General features: G+C 41.2%; 1 protein-coding gene and 1 long non-coding RNA gene across 2 annotated transcripts in view; both read left to right on the top strand.

The window, feature by feature from the left end:
* Positions 1 to 19,590, top strand: part of kcnk3a (potassium channel, subfamily K, member 3a) — a 64,872-nt gene that overhangs the window by 6,174 nt on the left and 39,108 nt on the right. The window lies entirely within an intron of this gene.
* LOC124881523 lies at positions 10,916 to 13,450 on the top strand. The gene is made up of 2 exons (XR_007041679.1): positions 10,916 to 11,089; positions 13,299 to 13,450. It is a non-coding gene; the product is annotated as an uncharacterized LOC124881523 (long non-coding RNA).

Raw genomic sequence — 19,590 nt, 5'->3', positions numbered from 1 at the left:
ATCTAAAAGAAATGAGTATTATTATTCCCTGGCAAAATCTGGTAGAGAGCAGCCAGCCTGGCTGCACCATGCTCTACTCTTGATTAAATGTATGTGCAGAAGGAAACTGCAATCAGTAATTAGACAACACTTTCTACAGAAGAAAGGATGAGGCGGAGGGCAGAGTGTCCTATTACACACCATCAGCGGATAGATTGAAGTGATGCGAGACACACAACGAGGGGAAAATAAGAGAGCTTTGAGCAAGCTGAGTTCAGGAACCGGGTGTAATAAGATTCTGGGGCTCAGGGGAGTCTGCATCACACGTTCACCCTCCTGCAGGGGTGAACGTCTTGTCACTGCCACCATCGTCTGTTGCATGCAGAGGACAAACTCTTGGCACACTGTGTTTTATAATAAGACATGCCACATGTCCTTTTTGTTGTCCGATGTGCTGTTTGACTTGTGATGAGGATGTGAACTTGCGATTGCAGGATTTGAGGAGCAGTTGTTTTGTTTTCCATGAGCTGTTGTTTTTTTAACATGTGTTGACCTTAAAGTAAAGTAGTCTTTGTGTGAGGAGATATCTCAGCATGTTTACACAAGCCAAATTAAAGTATTGGACCACCCAGATTAAATGCAATAATATGTTCCCTCATATGTTGCGGGACTAAAATGCATGAAGACATGTTTTAGAGTTTCTGGCTCATAAAAATCTGCTTAAACATACATATTCCTCTGTCTGAAAATAGGTAATGACTGGCTCAGTAGGAAGAGTAGTCGTCTTGTAATCGGAAGGTTGTGGGTTTGATTCCAGTTTCCTCCTGCTGTATGTCGATGTGCCCCTGGGCAAGGCACTTAACCTCAAGTTGCCTATCGATCTGTGTATCGGTGTATGAATGTGTGAGCGTTAGTGAGTGCAATTGGGTGAATGTGGCTCTAGTGTAAAATGCTTTGAGCGGTCTGTATGACTGGAAAGGTGCTATATAAAATTCAGTCAATTTACCATAATATATATATTTTTTGAAAAAATTAGATACAGGGTCATGCAAAAGTATATAGATAGGATAGCCCATAGATGATGATGATGATGTTGATGATTCACAGATAATTACAGTATTGTGAACTGAGAGAAAATAGCTACTTTAATTTTTTTACTTGTTGCAGTAACAGCTGCAAGTCTATTGTCTTTACCAGCTTTACACATCAAGAGATTCTTCTTTGCAAAGTAGCTAAAGTTCAGTGAAACTGGGTGAAGAACATCAGTTTTCAAATCTTACCACAGACTTTCGATTAAGTTTAACTCTGAACTTTGGCCGGTCTATTCAAATATATGAATGTCTTTGATCTAAACCATTTTACTGCAGATCTAGCTGTATGTTTCGCCTCTTAAGTCTTTTTTAATCTATAACAGGTTTTCTTTCTAGATTGCCTTGTAGTTAGCTCTATTAAACTGACCAGCTTTCTTGTTGTCTCCACAACATGATTCTGCCACCACCATATGTCAGCATGAGGATTGTGTGTTAAGGTTGATGCGCAGCAATAGTTTTTAGCCACACATAATGTTTTGCATGCAATCTCAAAAGTTCAGTTTTGGTCTCACCTGGCAACACATCTTACTCCACATGTTTGCAGTGTTCTCCTATGGTAGCACCTATGGTATATACCCTAAGGTATGGGTGGAAGTTTGTGATGGGAGCGGGCTTAACATTTCTGACTTTAAATTAATGAATTACAAATGGACAGTTAATATCAGCTGTTAATTTAAATGTATGTAACAGGAGTCATTGTTTTTTTGTGCACACAGACACTCATGCTGAATTTCACAATGTTTGACATTGTTTCTAATAAAAACATTAAAAAGATTAACAAACCTTTGTGGAAATTTTAATTGAATTAAACCTAACTCAGCATATAGAGATGTATGGGTACTCATCAGAGTATTATTTTAATGGATTTATGTTTGAATATTCTGTACTAATTTGTTATAATACAAATTAAAACAAACGTCAAATGATTTAAGTTTTATAAACCAAGGTCTTTGTGGCTGCTCTTTGGACATCTCTTCAGATCTTTGATCATCAACATATGCGAATGTTACAAAGTCCATCTGATTAAATTCTGTTTAAAGTGTAACGCTGTGAGGCAGATAGTCTTTCCTCTGCTCATCTGCTTCCAGCTAAGTGCGTAGCCTAAACACGGAAATCTGTACTGGCTGAACATGTTTTAAGTTTGTTACAATTGTGCAACTTTCCATGGCTCTTGGAGTGACATTACATAAGCTCTAAAGAGTGTTTTACATTTATGATGGGAGCTATTTTTTCCTCTCTCTTGCACACAGAGGTGGAACAATATGTTGGGATTGATACAGTTGTTTTAAAATTCATTATGATGATAGAGATTCCCACAAAGCTTTTAGCAACTTTGCTTAACTTTTATATTGTAACCGCTTTGAAGCAAACTGAGATAAAAGCCGTATTGCTTTGATTTCACTGTTTTTAATTGGCATTTTGGACTTAAGGTGTTGCTATAGGTTCTTGCTCCCTGAACCCAGATCTCTGAAGTTACAGTTTGACAAGAGACAAGCAGATGTGAGCTAAGCTGACTGTATTCGATGTACCAAAAAGGAAAGGAGTCCTATAGTAGTTCCTCTGCAAAACAAAAGGACAGAACAGTATGTGATGTCCATGCAAGGAGCAAGCCCAAGAAAACAAAAAACATATGAGGCGTGGACCTTTACACATCTACACTGAAGGAGTGAAATTGGCAAATAAAACAAAGGCAGGAAGATTAACAAATTAGGATTAGATGTAAGCAAAAGCAACAACAAACAAAGCAGAAAATAGAAGAACATCACCATTTTACACCACGTTGTGCCCTAGGCAACAGGGTTTTTTAAAGTACAGTGGGGGTTAATTTACTTGTTTGGTAAAAGTATTTTATATTTATCTTTGCTTCTGGTCTATTGAATGTATTTAATTGGGATTTGGTGACAAACTAACACAATGCAGTACATATTCATGAGCTGGAACAAAAACAATACTTTTTTTTTTGGAATATACATGCATGTTTAGTTAACCCACTTGGCCTATACTTTACAGAACCACATTTTGCTGCAAATTCTGCTACAAGTCTTTTCAGCATTGCTCCTCCTACCTTTGTACATCTAGAGAGTAAAATTGTTGCTCTTTTTCTTTGCAAAACAGCTCCAGCTCTGGTATTTCAGAGGGAGGGCATCTGTAACATCAGTCTTCAGCTTTTTGAAACAGAAAGAACAGCATACCCTCAGCATGATGCTGCCACATACATGTTTCACAGTGGTGATCCAGTGTCCAGATAAATGTGCAGTTTGAAATGTGTGAAACTGTCATTCTCTTAATTACTTTTAAATGTATTCTTTATTCCAATCTAATTTGTATAAACTTTTTTTACTTGTACATCATTAAAATGTTTGTGTGTTAATTACAGACATTTTTTCCCATAAAACCCTTTAAAAATAGCTCTATTATGGTTACAATATATGATGGAAAAAGTTTTGCTCTTTTTCTTCTTATAATACATAATATTGTTCGATTTATGCCAATGTGCTCTCACTGTTTCAGTAGATAAGCTTGATTTCTATAATGCATCAATTCCCAATTGTCATAATATGTCTAGAACAGTAAAAAGGGATGCAAATGCATTCAGGACATTCAATCTATCTGAGTCACTGTAATCTATAGATGACATCCAGGCAGGGAGAAAGCCAGCTGGTGAGGGCGACTGTTTCCTGGGAACACTTCTCCATCATATTAAAAGTCGCTTGGATCAGAACACTGACACCCTCCCTGGTTTAGCTGCTCTGCCACCACCAGTGGCTACAAAGTCAATTATTGTATAAATGTGACACAAGCTGTAGCTGAAAAAGTGCAGATATGCTCTTCAAACCATGTTTCTATATGTGGACTGGCTATGAATAAAATAGTTTGTTTTTCTGTTTTCATTTCTGGCATCAGCAGCTTTGATTTGGCAGCAGACAGAAATCCACGTTCATCTGTTGCGTAATGAGGGCACATTCTGAATTGCTGATGGTAATTACTTACATTAGTATCATCAGTATTATTCAGTCAGCTTAAGAGGTTAAAGCATTGAGTGGTTGAGTGCACAAAGAGTCTAACTCTCACCAGCAGTCCCAAAGGTCTTCATCAGACTGTTGAAGACATATTTCAACTCCTCTGAGAGGACAGCGCAGAGTGTCGGTACTGAAAAGATGAAAAATGTAACCTCATGACAAAACCTTCAAACTGAAGTACAAGTTATGACAATTGAACATCCACTCCCTCTTTAAGTTTGGGGCAAGTCTTTAATTTCTCCACTGCAATATTTGCAGATAGAGACAGTTCTATAAAAACTATTGTTTATTTTTTTTTTACTTAACTGATATTGCATCTTGTTAGATTATTTTCAGCAAATTTTGTTTGCAAATTTTGACTATTTAATCTTCCTCATAGCAGTGATACAAGTAGTAGAACTGCAATTGGGGTGGCAACGTACTTATGTTTTGACAGCTGTTTTTTTTTCTTCAAGAGTATAAATATTTCCACACTGAAAGATTTTACAAATAGAAAACTTACATGGATAAAGATTTTAGATTTTAATGGTGGTTTTCATATCAAACATGGCTGTTGGGCCATCGGAGACAGCTTACATCTCGAGCAGTCTGATAGATTGTTGACTGTTAATGTTATGAAGCATAACACTCTGTGTTCAAGTCATTCCTCCTATAGCAGGGCTCTGCAACCTGTGGCTCCAGTTCTTTTAGACACTCCACAGCAGCTTGTAATGACTTTGGCCAAAAATGATAAAGAACTGAACAATGCATTTCAATCTAAATGCAATTACAATGCTAGCTTTTTTCACACTGATCTTATGAAATGTTTAAAAATACAAACCAACCATAACATGTTCAATGTGACATTACATGGCCTCCAAAAGTAGATGTGGAAATTAACAACATCTCCCCCTGCAGTAGTGAATTATTTTAAATTTCTTTAGCACAAAGAGCTTTTATAACTGTGTTGACTGTCTCTCAGAGATCAAGGCTTAAACCTTTTCTCATGTCTAAATAACTGCGACTGATTTAGTCAAGCATACAATGTCAAATACATTTGTGGCACTTTTTCATTTAACAGGAACATTTGGATGGGGTTTTGTGCTGGGAGAGAGCAAAGCAGGTCAAATTGGTTGAAATTTTTTCAACAATACATTTCAGCCACAACAATTTAATATAAAGTACAGACCAAAAGTTTGGACACACCTTCTCATTCAAAGAGTTGTCTTTATTTTCATGACTATGAATATTGTAGCTTCACACTGAAGGCATCAAAACTATGAATTAACACATGTGGAATTATATACTGAACAAAAAATTGTGAAACAACTGAAAATATGTCTTATATTCTAGGTTCTTCAAAGTAGCCACCTTTTGCTTTGTTTCCTTAGATAGGAAAATTTTTTATCCAATTTGAATAAATAACTGAATCTGACTGCACTGTTCAATGATTACGATTATTTGTAATGTATGTATCTGACTTTTGTGAAGTGCCTTGAGACATGTGTTGTGAATTGGCGCTATATAAACTGAATTATAATTTACTTATTTGCTGTGGTTCCTCAGAATTTAAACAAGAAATAAAAAAATACAGAGTTTGATTGCAAAGTTGCGATGATTGTAATCAAGCAGCAACTGAATTGGGCTTTCAGCAGTGTCTGTTTTCGCAGTTCAACAGCAGATGCTTTGCAAAAAACAAATGGTGGGTAAGGTAACTGCATGCTTCTGCATGAAAGAAATCCATCCAAACTCAGCAAATTACCTTACATAACAGAGCTGCACTCTGCAGTAAGGCTGTGTCCTCCAAACCCATCACAGAAACGCTCTGAGATGTTTTGTGACATGGAGATGAAAACCACTGAGATGGAAAAAGAGATTCATTTCACCTTTATTTTTCAGCACAAAAGAAAGGATTATGTTTTTAATTTAAATTTGTTTTATAAGTCTTTGTAATATTTGAATTATTAGGCACTGGGCTAATCATGATTACTGACTGGGGACATTTTAAAGTGATCTATAAATCAAAAACCAGAATCCTACAGAACAAAACCCATTTAGTTATACAGTAGACATCTTTTAGGTGTTCTTTGTTTTTCAGGCTTACAGTGTTTCAAATTATGTAGATAATTATACACAAATTATGTTGATTTGATTACTAGTATTCACACTAACAGGATGCAAAATACTGCTTTTCTCAAATTTTGCTGTATAAAATGGCATAAAGAGAAATTAAGCACCTTCAGCCAATATTTCAGGTTGAGAAGGCTGTTTCTGGTCTCACTCTGAAGGAGTAATGTCTGAGAAAGTTGCCAATAATGACTCTTAATGCTGCTTTGCTTGTGTGACCAGTAAATGTTTACCCATTGTGCATCTGCTTATTGCTTCTATGCTTGAATGGAAAGTTGACTGCTTGCCTGACTCACTGAGTAAAGCATAATGCACTTTTAAGCTTCATAATTCATCCTGGCCAGACTGGAGTTTATCTAAATGAAATAGTACATGGTAGTGAGATCTTAATCTCCTTCAGCTGATGTTTCCTTGTGAATCTTTTGGATAAACATAAAGACTTACATAAAGTGCATGTAAGTCTCATCTGGTTGACAGCAAACTGGCTCCTGTGAGGTTTGTTTGATCAGAAACATGAGCTCTCTCCTATTGTTTTTTTCTATCTTTGATTTAAACAATGACTACAATATCTTTTCCTGCTATATTGAATTATGTGCTTCTTTCACAACACAGAGCTTTTAGTGAGTGTTGATGACAGCTGTTTGGTTAATACCCCATTGCTTTCACTATAAATTGAGATTACACAGATGGACTTAAGACTTAAGTCACTGTGTCAACCATGTCATATGCCTCCTTCAAAATTGTTGCTGTCCAATTAAACAAAAACAAAGGAAAAACCCATATTTACCTATAAAAAAGTATAGTGACAGATGCATCGTATTTTAACACATGGACATACGTTGATCTAAACCATTACAATAAAGCTTTGCTTGTATCTTTAATCTCGTTGTTCTGCTGGAAATGACCCTCTGACCCAGCTTTATGTCTTTTGCAGCCTCTAACAAGTTTTCTTCCAGGATTTAGCTCCATCCATACATTGGTGTATAGCTTCTCAATCACCAAGACATGATACTAAGTTCTTGAGTAGAAGGCATCTAGACTTCTTATTCTGTTTCTATAAGTATTTTTGGCTCTCATCCAAAAGGTATCTTCAATTCGGAACATGGTCCAACACAGAAGAGTGAACTCTTTGAGTGGAGATCTATGGAGAATTATTTGAACACAGCAATGTGCACATTTTGGGCAGGGAAGACAGGTGGTTTCAGAAAGGAGTAAAAAAAACCATTGAATTTAAACATGAAAATCAACACCGAACAGAGGTGGTGGCTTCAGATTTCATCTTTCTAATACCTACTCTGTTGCCTTCACTCTTCTCCCCAGGTGGGTTTTTAGTGATTCAAACCCTAGGATATGTGACCAAAAAAACCTGAAATGGCATCGTTTGGGACATGTTTGGATTTTCAGGCAACAAATTGAATCGAGCTGAATATACTGAATAGGTATGGCCAGTGACACATCTCCTAAATCCCTCATTGGTGACCTTAATGGCCCTATTAGTGTTATTGTTCTAACTACAACTTATAAACCTGTTACTTCTAGCCATGTTCAGAACTGAAGAGCCATTTAGGATGAAAGGCATAACATCTTCAAGAAACAAGAGAAGAAGTCCATTTGTCTTCTACTTGAGCATTTGGGATAGCTTCATCATCTTCCCAAATCTAGCCAGCTGTCCTGGTTCTGATGAAGAAAAGCATTTTCACGTCATGATGGTGCCACCTTCATGGTTCACAATGGGACTAGCATCTTCAGATGTGGTGTTAGTTTCCTTCTGAACAAAGCATTTTGCATGTAAGCAAAAAAACTAAATTTTGGTCTTGTCTGACATAAGCATTTTCTTCTACAGGTTTGTTGTGTCCTCCACATGGCTTGTAGAAAGCTGCAAACAATTCTTGTAATGGCTATTTTTTTAGGAATGGCTTTCTGCTTGAGTTGTCTTGTCAACTGTTTCAGAGCTGTCGATCTCTGCAGCTTCTCCAGAGTTATCCTGAGTCTCTTGGATGTGTCTCTGACTAACGCTGTCCTGGTCAGTTTAGTTAAACCATCATGTCATGGTAAATTTTCCATTATGCCACACTCTTGGCATTTTAATGGTGCATTCACACCAAATGCAATTTCTCCGAATTTATCGCCTCATTTGTGTGCTTTTGCCCGCTTCACATTCCACGTGAACTCCGCGTTGGCATTCTGCAACAAGCGGCAATGCTTTGCCGCGTCATCAAATAGGAGGAGCTTCCATCTGCTGCTTGCTGGTTTCAACTGAACATGCTGGACATGGATTTCACGTATAATCACGGCGTTTTACCTGTGGAGAGCCAAAAAACGCCGCCGACGTCAATGTCCCTGGGTTCACCAGATTCTTCAGGGACGGGAACAGTTCGGAGATTACCACCACCTACTCCAGGAGTTGCGTCTGGATGACGGTCGAGTTCAGCGGTACTTCCGTCTATCCAGGACCCAGTTCGAAGATCTGCTGCCCCGCTTTGGGAGATGAATCGGCCTCCGGGACGCCAACTACCGGCAACCGCAGTGAAGCCAGCCCGAAGCCAGACACCGGACACCGGCCGATCCGAGTCAGGCACCCAGATTTAAGGCTAGCTGCTCTCTGTTGCTCCCTCTTCTGACGCGCGGTGGTTCACTAAAGACCGTCAATAAGTTTCCGAACCAAACAATCGTGGAAAATCTGAGTGCCTGAATTGGATCAACCCTGAGCTAGATGCCGCTAACTCCGCGGAGCTTGAACATCCAACTTCAAACTAACTTCACCATGGTTTACCGGTGCTGTATCCCCTCTGCTGAACGCCTGTCCATCTGTCTTCGGTGAGTAAATAAATCTCAGCTCAGTAAAAAAACAGCCGATTTTTAATGTCCACATCTCCTAAATTTAAGATATTTGTGCCTAAACATAACCAGGCCAGGTCGTTTCTGTACTTGTCTCGGTAAAAGTAATTAGTTGAATCATACAACTCTGGCTTGCCGCACACTGCCACTATGATCTGGTCCTTCATCTTCACTGACAACTGCTTCTTCTCCGGTTTGGTCCTTCACCCTACGTCACAGCCACATCCAGTCCCTGATTGGTTGACGCGACGCGAATTTAGGAAAAAGTTCAGATTTTTCAACTCGTCCATCACGCCGCTCCGCTCCCGCTTTGCTCCCGCTTTGCTTGCCACGCCTTCCGCGCTGCGCCTTCCGCGCTGCGCCTTCCGCGCTGCGCCGCTCCGCTCCTGAATGCGCCTCTACATAGGGATAACATGTAAATTGGCCACTCCTTTTGCAGAAATCGCGTTTGGTGTGAACGCACCATAAGAGGATGAGCTGAACAGCACTCTGTGAGATGTTCACAGTTTGAGATATTGTTTTATAAAATACCTTGCTTTATCCATCACCTGTCTAGTGTCTTCCATTGTCTTCATAGTGTTGTTGGTTCTCTTATGTTCTCTAACATCTGAGGGCTACACAGAACAGCTGTATTTATACAGGGTTTAATTTACACACAGGTAGACTATATTCTAGCTATGTGATTTCTGAAGGTAATATTTATTTAGGAGTATCAGTGTCAAGGGGCAGAATACAAAACTATAAATAATAAATGTATCCAAACAAATGACTTTAAGGCTTCATGTCATTTAATGGTTTGTTTCCCAACATACTTTATTGCCGATCAGCTATGAGTTGTTAGTCCACTCTCACATCTCAAGTAACAAGAATGAGACAATAGAAATAAAAGATTATGAAAGCCAAAAAATAGAATATTTGGTTGGGAAAAATTTGTTCTGTATGGGCTAAAGTGTACATTTAAATAACGGCTGGTTAGAGGTAGATAAGACCGTCTGGTAGATTTAGCTGTGTGATATCTCTGCTGGCTGGTTCTGGCACTTCATTGTTCTCAGCTGCAACTCATCCAGCTAATGAGCTCATGGCTTTTTAAGACAGCTGCTGACACAGTCTGTTGCTGGAACATAGTCTCTGTTATGTGGACTTCTGTCAGCCTGCCTGATCGCTTGTTGTCCTGCCTTCCTGTCGATCTGCCCATCTGTCTGCCTGCCTGTCGCCATATGGAACTCTTCTTCAGGAAATCTGCACTGTAAATATTTCCACCGCCAGAACACACTCTCTCTGCTCGGATCCTTGGGGCTTCCTCATCCTCTGGCTTCTAACAACTCTAATCAAGGTCTACCTAAGTTGGAACAATAAAACCTCATTTCAATCTAATTCTGTGCATCGAATCTGTGTCATCTTCTGATTTGGTTATATTTCGACAACCTGAGTAAATTAATGATAGTATGTTCCAGCCAGCAGACATGTCGAAAAACAAATCAGATGAAGATGAACAGACCTCCTGGAGGGAACGCCTCCAATCCACTGAGACCATGCTTCAACAGTTGCTACAACAACAAAGGACGACAGATGCCCATCTCACGGAACTTGGTGGTATGGTACATGCCTTAAGTGAAATATTAACCAAACTCTCACCCGCTCCTTCCAATCCTCCAGCTCGTTCTGAGAATCCTCAGCCACCCACAACCCACTCGTCCGGGATCCGAGAACCTGATTTCCGTCCGTCTGAACTTTTTGATGGCAACCCTAATAATTTTGGTGGGTTTTCTCTCCAATGTGAGTTGGCTTTTAGTCGTTCCCCCTCTCTGTTTCCGACTGCTGCTTCCAAGATCACTTTTATTGTTACCTCCCTAAAAGGATCTGCTTTACCCAGCAGCTTTTCTCACAACTAACCCTATTGAGTCTCTGAGTTACGCAGTTTTTTTCAGTCACTTCAAGGAAGTCTTTGATCAACCACTCCAACAGGAGACAGCTGCTAAGAAGTTACTTACCCTCAAACAGGGAAAGAGGGCATTGGCGGAGTTCGCCATCGACTTCCGGGTGGCAGCACAGGAGGTGGGTTGGGATGAAGCGGCACTCAAGGGTATTTTTGTGAATTCCCTTACAGATCAGATAAAGGACCAGTTGGTTTTAAGAGATCAACCCGTGAGACTGGATGATTTAATCAAACTGTCAATCCGTATTGACAACCGCCTAAGAGAGAGACAAGCAGAGAGGAATCATAAGTCAGAGTGGCAGCACTTTATGGCACCTCGGACCGCTTACCTTGATACACCCACTTCCTCTTCGGAGGGATCTGTGGAACCTGAGCCTATGCAGGTTGGTCACACCCGTCTCTCTCCTGAAGAGCGACAACGTCGTTTTGGGGCTGGTCTTTGTTTGTATTGTGGACAAGGTGGACATTATGTTGCAAGAAGCCCTAAGAAGGGAAAAGAGGGGGCTTGTCAATAGGTCAGGGAACTTTGATGAGCATGTCCCATTTTTCCCCTATATCTCGTCTGTGTTTTCCAGTCACTATTATTATTGGCCAAGAAAAGTGTCCAGTGGATGCTTTTATTGATTCTGGTGCGGAACAGAATCTTATTTCCTTGGATCTAGTTGACAAACTTAAGATACCTTCTCAGTCTCTCAACCACCCCCTTTCTGTTTCGGGCATCACTGGTCAAACCATATCTCAGGTGAAGTTTAAAGTGCCCCACCTTCACATCATTACCTCAGGTAACCACCATGAATGGGGTGAGTTCTTTGTTGTCTCCTCTATCTCCCCACAATTGGTTCTAGGATTTCCGTGGTTGCAGAGACATAATCCCGCGATTAATTGGGTGGAGGGCAGAGTAGAGAAGTGGAGTGATTACTGTCTCCAGAATTGTCTAAAGACTGCTGTCTCTCACTCTAGCAAACAAATTGAACCACCTGAGCCTGTTGATCTGTCTAAGATTCCTCCTGAATACCACAATCTTGCATCTGTTTTTAGTAAACAGGGGGCTCTTTCTTTACCCATGCATCGCCCCTATGACTGTGCTATTGATCTCCTCCCAGGTGCTCCGTTACCATCCAGCAGACTATACAATCTCTCTGGACCGGAGAGAAGAGTCATGAAGGAGTACATTGAGGATTCCTTAGCATCCGGGATCATTCGGCCATCTACCTCCCCCGTTGGCGCCGGCTTCTTCTTTGTGGGGAAGAAAGACAGCACATTAAGACCCTGCATTGATTATAGGGGGTTGAATCAAATCACAATCAAAAATAAGTACCCCTTACCACTCATTGATTCTATACATGACCAATTACACTCTGCCAAGATTTTTACCAAGCTCGACCTGCGCAATGCGTATCATCTGGTTCGGATCCGAGAGGGTGACGAGTGGAAGACAGCTTTCAAGACTCCCCTGGGACATTTTGAATATTTGGTGATGCCTTTTGGATTGACTAACGCACCCGCTGTTTTTCAGGCTCTTATAAATGATGTTCTCCGTGATTTCCTCAACCTCTTTGTGTTTGTTTATCTGGATGATATTTTGATTTTCTCTCAGAACATTGATCAGCATCACCAGCATGTCAGGACCATACTCCAGAGGCTTTATGAAAACCAACTCTTTGTAAAAGCCGAAAAATGTGAATTCGGTGTTTCTTCTGTGACCTTCTTGGGTTTTATTTTTGAAGCAGGCAGGTACAGAACGGATCCTGAGAAGACCAAGGCAGTGGCAGAGTGGCCTACTCCAACGGATCGCAGGCAACTCCAAAGGTTCTTAGGTTTTGCACATTTTTATAGAAGGTTCATAAAGAACTACAGTCAGGTCACTGTGCCTCTCACTCAACTTACCTCCTCTCTGAAGACATTCCATTGGTCCCCTGAGGCAGAGAAAGCTTTTTGCAAATTGAAAACTTTATTTTCTTCTGCACCCATTCTGACTCATCCTGATCCTAGTGCGCAATTCGTTGTGGAGGTTGATGCTTCTGACATTGGAGTAGGGGCCATCTTGTCTCAACGTTCTCCTATAGACAACAAGGTGCATCCTTGTGCTTATTTTTCTCGTCGTTTGTCGTCAGCAGAGCAGAATTACGATGTGGGAAATTGAGAGCTTCTGGCTATCAAGTTGGCGCTTGAGGAGTGGCGGCATTGGTTAGAGGGGGCGGAAGTCCCTTTTCTCATTTGGACTGACCATAAAAACCTCTCTTACATCCAAAATGCCAAGAGACTTAACTCCAGACAAGCCCGTTGGTCCCTGTTTTTTGCTCGTTTTAATTTTTCTATCTCTTACAGACCCGGCTCCAAGAACATCAAGCCCAACACTCTCTCTCGCCAATTTTCTCATTCTGAGCAATCCAAGACTGAAGCTTCCATCTTACCGGAATCCTGCATTGTGGGCGCCCTCACCTGGGCCATTGAAAAGGACATCAGGGAGGCACAACAATCTGAACCAGACCCAGGTACTGGTCCTGTAGGCAAACTGTTCGTTCCGAACTCCGTCATCAATAAAGTTCTGGATTGGGTTCATAATAATAAACTTACCTGTCATCCGGGGATTAATCGTATGATCACTTTTACCAAGAGGTATTTCTGGTGGCCCACTATGAATCCCGACATTAGAGAGTTTGTCGCAGCTTGTCCCACATGTGCCCGTAACAAGAACTCAAATCAACCTCCTGCCGGTCTTCTTCAACCTCTGTCTACCCCCAGTTGCCCATGGTCCCACATCTCTATTGACTTCGTCACTGGTCTCCCGCCATCTGACGGAAACACAGTCATCTTTACCGTTGTTGATAGATTCTCTAAGACTGTTCATTTTATTCCCTTAACTAAGCTTCCGTCTGCATTGGAGACTGCTCAACTTCTGGTTCTTCATGTCTTCCGTATTCATGGCATGCCCTTGGATATTGTCTCTGACCGAGGCCCGCAGTTCATTTCACAAGTCTGGAAGGAGTTCTGTAGGGCTATTGGTGCTACCGTAAGCCTTTCATCTGGTTACCACCCTCAGTCTAATGGGCAGACTGAGAGATGCAATCAGGAACTGGAAGTAGCATTGAGATGTGTGATTAATGACAACCCTTCTTCCTGGTGCAGACATCTCACTTGGATAGAATATGCCCATAATATTCATACTTCCTCTGCTACTGGTTTATCTCCCTTTGAGATTTCTCTGGGCTATCTACCTCCATTATTCCCCAGTATTGAACCTGACACTGTTGTCCCCTCTGTTCAGCATTATATCTCCAGGTGTCGTAAGATCTGGCGTCAGACCAGGAGGACACTTCTACGCACTTTGGAACAGAATAAAAGGTTTGCTGACCGTCACCGTTCCACTGCACCGGTCTACTGCATTGATCAGAAGGTCTGGCTCTCCACCAAGAATATTAAATTAAAGGATACTACTCAAAAGTTGGCCCCCCGTTTCATCGGTCCTTTTGTCATAGAAAGGATCATCAACCCTTCTGCGGTGAGACTCAAGTTGCCAGCTTCTATGCACATTCATCCTACCTTTCATGTTTCACAGATCAAGCCAGTCTCGGAAAGTCCCCTGAATCCACCCACCCAGCTCCCTCCCCCTGTTCGTCTCATTGATGACCATCCAGCTTACACGGTCAATCGTATCCTGGATGTTCGACGTAGGGGGCGTGGTTTTCAGTACCTTGTGGATTGGGCTGGATATGGACCTGAAGAAAGAACCTGGGTACCTCGTTCTCTTATCCTGGACCCTGCTCTCATTACATCTTTTTACAGACGTCATCCGGAGAAACGTTCGGGATTGCCTGGAGGCAATCGTTGAGGGGAGGGTACTGTGAGATCTCTGCTGGCTGGTTCTGGCACTTCATTGTTCTCAGCTGCAACTCATCCAGCTAATGAGCTCATGGCTTTTTAAGACAGCTGCTGACACAGTCTGTTGCTGGAACATAGTCTCTGTTATGTGGACTTCTGTCAGCCTGCCTGATCGCTTGTTGTCCTGCCTTCTTGTCGATCTGCCCATCTGTCTGCCTGCCTGTCGCCATATGGAACTCTTCTTCAGGAAATCTGCACTGTAAATATTTCCACCGCCAGAACACTCTTTCTGCTCGGATCCTTGGGGCTTCCTCATCCTCTGGCTTCTAACAACTCTAATCAAGGTCTACCTAAGTTGGAACAATAAAACCTCATTTCAATCTAATTCTGTGCATCGAATCTGTGTCATCTTCTGATTTGGTTATATTTCGACAACCTGAGTAAATTAATGATAAGCTGAAGAGTGACTGGATAGATTTATGCTCTATATTCAAACTAAAGCAGAGAAATTAATATATGTCTACATAGCACATCAAATTGAAAGCATCTAAGTCTGTATTACAGTGCCATTTGGAAATTTTCATGTTGATGTAAAGGAAAGAGGGTAAATGTACACTGCTCTAAAAAATAAAGGGAACACTCAAATAACACATCCTAGATCTGAATGAATGAAATATTCTCATTGAATACTTTGTTCTGTACAAAGTTAAATTTGCTGACAACAAAATCACATAATAATCATAGATGGAAATCAAATTTATTAACCAATGGAGGCCTGGATTTGGAGTCACACACAAAATTAAAGTGGAAAAACACTACAGGCTGATCCAACTTTGATGTAATGTCCTTAAAACAAGACAAAATGAGGCTCAATATTGTTTGTGGCCTCCACATGCCTGTATGACCTCCCTACAACACCTGGACATGCTCCTGATGAGACGGCGGATGGTCTCCTGAGGGATCTCCTCCCAGACCTGGACTAAAGTATCCGCCAACTCCTGGACAGTCTGTGGTGCAATGTGATGTTGGTGGATGGAGCGAGACATGATGTCCCAGATGTGTTCAATCGGATTCAGGTCTGGAGAACGGGCGGGCCAGTCCATAGCTTCATTGTCTTCATGCAGGAGCTGCTGACACACTCCAGCCACATGAGGTCTAGCATCGTCCTGCATTAGAAGGAACCCAGGGCCAACCGCACCAGCATATGGTCTCACAAGGGGTCTGAGGATCTCATCTTGGGATCTAATGGCAGTCAGACTACCTCTGGCGAGCACATGGAGGGCCATGCGCCCCTCCAAAGAAATGCCACCCCACACCATTACTGACCCACTGCCAAACCAGTCATGCTGAAGGATGTTGCAGGCAGCAGATTTTTCTCCACGGTGTCTCCAGACTCTGTCACGTTTGTCATATGTGCTCAGTGTGAACCTGCTTTCATCTGTGAAGAGCACAGGGCGCCAGTGGTGAATTTGCCAATCCTGGTGTTCTCTGGCAAATGCCAAGCGTTCTGCACGGTGATGGGCTGTGAGCACAACCCCCATTTGTGGACGTCTGGCCCTCATACCATCCTCATGGAGTCGGTTTCTAACCGTTTGTGCAGGCACATGCACATTTGTGGCCTGCTGGAGGTCATTTTGCGGGACTCTGGCAGTGCTCCTCCTGTTCTTCCTTGCACAAAGGTGGAGGTAGTGGTCCTGCTGCTGGGTTGTTGCCCTCCTATGTCCTCCTCCACGTCTCCTGGTGTACTGGCCTGTCTCCTGGTAGCGCCTCCAGGCTCTGGACACTACGCTGACAGACACAGCAAACCTTCTTGCCACAGCTCGCATTGATGTGCCATCCTGGATAAGCTGCACTACCTGAGCCACTTGTGTGGGTTGTAGAGTCCGTCTCATGCTACCACGAGTGTGAAAGCACCACCAACATTCAAAATGACCAAAACATCAGCCAGAAAGCTTCGGTACTGAGAAGTGGTCTGTGGTCTCCACCTGCAGAACCACTCCTTTATTGAGTATGATTTCCCCCTGTTGTCTATTCCATTTGCACAACAGCTGTGAAATTGATTGTCAATCAGTGTTGCTTCCTAAGTGGACAGTTTGATTTCACAGAAGTTTGATTTACTTGGAGTTATATTGTGTTGTTTAGGTGTTCCCTTTATTTTTTTGAGCAGTGTATAGTTGAAGAGCTTTCATACACTAAAAAGACAGACAGTTGAGATGTGACTTACCAAACTACCCTGGTAGTAAGGCTATGACATGTCTGGCAGGCAATGCTACGAAGAAGCACAATGGGGGACATTCAGGAATTGTACTACAGCTATTTTCATATTCTACTTGAGGGAAAAATGAAAGTCCCTTGTTTAAATTTATCTCATGGAGAAATAAACTCATCACATCACCCCAAGGATTGTTTCTGATGCCATTTCTGTCAGGATTTCTTTCCTCTATTCTAAAAATACTAATCATGCTGCTGGGTTAGCTTCATACACTCACAAACAAATTAGCTTTCAGTACAGAAGTTAAGCTATATTTAGCTCCAAACATAAAATACAACAAATTAGTTTAATTTCTATACATCATAATTATGTCCATAAAGAAAAAAACTCAGCTTTCATTGAATACAACCAGTTAGTTTTTTTAATCTGAAATGAAGGCATCCACTTATTAGAGAAGCCTAATCCACAATATTTCCATTAGATTTTTTTAAAGACTGACTTTACCTTTTACTTAAGTTTTGCTTAGTTCCATGTTTAAAAACTAATCTGAAATTGATACTGTACAACTGTGTCTTAACATGTTTACCACAATATCTCCAACATCTGCACAGGATGTTTCAGAGCAATATATCCATATGTATGTGTCACGTTTCTGCACCTGCACCTTCAGTTTCATTTCAACTGTGGAGTAAACAATATCAGACCTTTCATCAGCTCAACAACAACGTGAAAGGATGATGGTGAGGGGTTTGTTATATAGACTGCTGTGCATCATGAGATGGGCCTTACTGCACTTATTCTTTTCTGTCAGAGTGCTCTGTGCATGTGTCTCACTGAAGGCAGTAGGAAGCAGTCATACACACAATACTCAAAATCTGTGTGTTTTTACGCTTATGATACTGCAGCTACCTAAAAATAATATTCTAAACAATACTGGCCCCCACTTCTGCTTTTCTTTCCTTCTCATCTAATTGCTAACAGCATGACACCATGAAAGGTATATTTAACCTTTTATTGCAGCTTGAAAATCTTACAATTATGGTCAGGCCATTGGATGAGGCCAGCCTAGCTAGTCCTGCTTCAAACTCTCTAAAAACAATCCACAAAGATATCTGTTGGATACATTATAAATAAGCCACCACTTCACAAACCAGGGTCCTCCTTGCTACACCCAGAACCAGATATACTCCTGCCACAATAATTAACTAGGGCGATTAACCTTGGAAGGTTGGGCTCTCTCAAAACAACTGTGAAGTGCAAAGGCAAAGTGTTTTTCATGTACGCAGGAGAACCTCTCGAAGGTTGTGGAAAATAATACAAAGAAATTCAGATTCCTGCTAATTTGTAATAGCAATAGACCTTAGTTTGTTGCACAGTGGCCTTTACTAGGCAGATAGGCCTGCAAAACACGCAGCGTTTAAAGCTATAAAATAAAATACAAAATGTTACGGGTTTTGAGGGAATGCAACAATACCGTGCATCTGCACTAAAAATCTTTCTGAGACCAAGTCTGACCATCTGGATGTTTCATTAACCATAAATAAATCTCTCATTATTACCCAATTTTTTTAGAGTAAGAATCGGTGCCAGTGCCCTCAACTCACCAATAGTTCTTGATGTTATGAGAGTCATCATAGAGATTTTAATCTTATATACATTAAAATGATATTGTAGTTCAGGCTGCTGAAGCTCATGTACTATTGTAGCAATACATTTAAAAACTAATGCAAGCTATTTTACATTAACTGCCTAAGCGCACTTGCATTGTGCTCTGCAAATTATGCAGAAATGTGGGAGATGGCACAGATGATGTTTCCCCTCAATGATACTTAAGAGACACAATATTCGGCCGCAAATTAGGTTTATGTCTTAAAGAAATATCTGAATACTGATGGGAAATGGTAAGTCTGATGATAGAGCTACTGTAGTGTCTATGGGCGTTGTGTTTGAACTATTTACCTTTTTTCAATAAACATTAGAGCTGCGGTGTATAACCAGAGCAGTTAAATAATCATGCATAGAAGAAAGGAATGACTGTTGCAGTTAATCAAGAAATCAAATAAAAAAAAGATCTGAAAACAAGAAGATGGGAATTTCAGAATGAGGAAAAAACACCAGCCAGTTGAGTGTTGATTATATGCCCAAAGCACCAAGCTGTCTCCCTGTGCCCCCAGAGATGTTGGAGCCTCAGAAGCCTTTGGTTTTTCTGCCTCAGTACTTACATGTGCCAAAAAACGGGGGGAATGTCCACATGACGCATTGCTGGCTCGTCAGCTGTACATAAATCATCTAAAGACCGAGATGAGAATGTGTGAAGTAAATATTGTATGTTTGTTTCACAGAAAAACATGTACAACATAACCTAAAGGGATTTTCCCACACCTACATCTCCTCCTCAACCTGGGTTGTTGTTTTTCTTGGATGCTTTGGTTACTTGGGGGTTCTGTTAGCTTTGTGCTACTCCAACAAGCTCAGAGCGCAAGAATGAATTAGCTCGACAGCACCAAGCGGCTGATGTACTTTGTCCCAAGGGAATTTATTTTTCTATTTGTTTTCCAGCATCTGTTTAATCTTTTAACAAGCCAA

Source organism: Girardinichthys multiradiatus, chromosome 15 (assembly GCF_021462225.1).
Source record: "Girardinichthys multiradiatus isolate DD_20200921_A chromosome 15, DD_fGirMul_XY1, whole genome shotgun sequence".
NCBI lineage: Eukaryota > Metazoa > Chordata > Actinopteri > Cyprinodontiformes > Goodeidae > Girardinichthys > Girardinichthys multiradiatus.
This window is presented reverse-complemented; position numbering and strand designations above follow the sequence as displayed.